This window comes from Dendrobium catenatum, unplaced genomic scaffold (assembly GCF_001605985.2).
Source record: "Dendrobium catenatum unplaced genomic scaffold, ASM160598v2 original_scaffold_250152, whole genome shotgun sequence".
Lineage (NCBI taxonomy): Eukaryota > Viridiplantae > Streptophyta > Magnoliopsida > Asparagales > Orchidaceae > Dendrobium > Dendrobium catenatum.
In genome coordinates this window covers 305,275-307,576 of record NW_021568551.1, presented here as the reverse complement: position 1 = coordinate 307,576, position 2,302 = coordinate 305,275, and positions in this window count along the sequence as shown.

Below are 2,302 nucleotides of genomic sequence, written 5' to 3'. Positions count from 1 at the left end.
GGTGGTGGTGGGTAAAATCTTGGGGAAGAAGGTTTCATTTTTCTTGTTGAAGTCTGAGATCCAATGGCAATGGGGGAGTTTTGGTGAATTTCAACTTACTACTATGGGTTCAGACTATTTTATCTACCTCTTCTCGTCTTGTGAGGCGCGTGATGCGGTACTTAGTGGAGGACCCTAGTTCATTGGGGGTAACCTTGTTGGACTAGATCGGTGGACGTCGGATTTCTCCTCAGCCTCAATGGAGGGGCTTTCTTCCCCAGTCTGGATCCGGCTACCCAACCTCCCACTTCAATATTGGGATGAGTGTAACATCTTCAGGATCACCTCGCGTCTGAGGACGCCTCTTTGGATTGATGCCCAGACTGGTACTTGGGGGAGGCAGAAATATGCTCGGGTTTGCATTCGAATGAATCTGGCCAAATAGCTGCTGGCTGGTATTTGGATAAATGGCCTGAATGGGCAGTTTTATTAAAAGGTTGAGTATGAAGGGATTGGCCTACTTTGCTATGGGTGCGGGCGGATTGGTCACCGTAGGGATGTTTGCCCGTTGCGTGCTATGGAGCATAGTAGCAATACTAAGGTGCGGTCGGGTGATCGCGCAACCCCTCCTAAGGGGGCTGATAGCGACCTTGCCCCGGCCAGGGGGGATCGGCTGGGCTTGAATTCTTCATCTCGTTCCGTGCAGAATGTTCCAGTTGGTCATGGGGTCGAACACCTCGGGGGTGGATGACTCCTCGGGCGTTGATGATCACCTGGGGGCTCCAATTATACCCCCTACTGCTTCTACTCCCCAGAGTTCCTCGCTCGGCTATGAGCATCCCAACGGTTCTGACTCTGTAGTCCCAGAACTTGCTAGAATGGTCACCCCTTCTGATGTTGATGATTCCGTTGGGCCGTGGATTCAGGTCCCTCCTCGCCGCCATCGTCGGAAGGAAAGTCCTTCTTTGCACAATAATGGTAATACGGCCAACAAACATCTGGGGAAACCTCCGAAGTAGGTCGAATTCTGCAAAGTCAAGGTTCATCCTAATTTGATCAAGTCTACACTTCGGCAGGCTTGGACGGGGTTGTTTCAGCTCTTGTATACTGCGGCCGGGTCTGGGCCTGTCGTGCCGTTGGCTAATAGCCTGAATAACGGGCTGGATTTCTGTCTGGGAAGGTCCGATGGTGAACTCACCTGCAAGCGGAAGAAAGCTTTGGGTGGTATGTCTGGCGGCGGGGGCGCCTCCCCATTGGTTAGTCAATGACTTCCATCTTTTTTTGGAATTGTCGGGGGCCCAGAAGAAGCAGACGGGGCACTTCCTCCGAAGTATTGTGTGTGGCAATGAGGTAATGTTCATTGGTTTAGTGGAAACGATGGTTGAGGATATTTCCAGAAAGGATGTGGATGTTCTTATTGGCTCTTGTTGGGACTTTGCTCATTTCCCTGCTAACGGGAGATCGGGCGGTCTTCTTGCTTTGTGGAGAAATGACAAAGTTCAGTTTGAGATGATTAAGATGTTCGATCAGGGCCTGGTGGGACATCTGGCTTTTCCTAATAGTGAGAAGTGGTGCCTGGCGGTTGTCTACACTGGCAAGGACTATCACACTAGACGGGGTCTGTGGGAAGTTCTGAGCTCGTGCATTGACGCAGAACTCCTGGTGATTATGGGCGGTGACTTTAATTGTTGTCTTGACCAAAGTGAGAAGAAGGGAGGCAAAAGATTTGGCTTTCCGATTGGTTCTCAGGAGATGGTGGCTTTCTTGATTGATAATGACCTTCATGACTTGGGGTTCACTGGCCCGAAATATACCTGGTCGAACAACAAGACTGGTAACAGTAAAATTTGGGTGCGGCTTGACCGGGTTCTTATGAACTTTGTTGGCATTCAGTTGGCTCCTTTGGCTTCGGTGCGGCACTTGCTTCGAATTGCGTCGGACCATTGCCCCCTGTTGCTGAGATTGGTGAGTGTCACCCCGTGCTCTGGCAATCGCTGGATCAGCTTTGAGGACACTTGGCGGACTTACCCTGCTACGTGGAAGCTTGTTTAGAAGCTTTGGAAGAAGAATGATTTTGGTCGGCCGGATGAGGTGCTCAACCGTAAGTGTTCAAGAATGCTGCGGGGGTTATTTTTCTGGAGCCGTAATCGCCTGAAGGATCTGGAAGATTTGAAGACGTCGCTGGAGGTTCGGATTGCGAGCTTCAGCTCTTGGAGTGCAACTATGAGGGGCTAAGCCCCGAGCAAGACCTTGAGTTGCGGCGGGCGGCTACTGAGCTCAACTCTACTCTGGCACGGTTGGCTATGTAGTGGAGACAACGTGC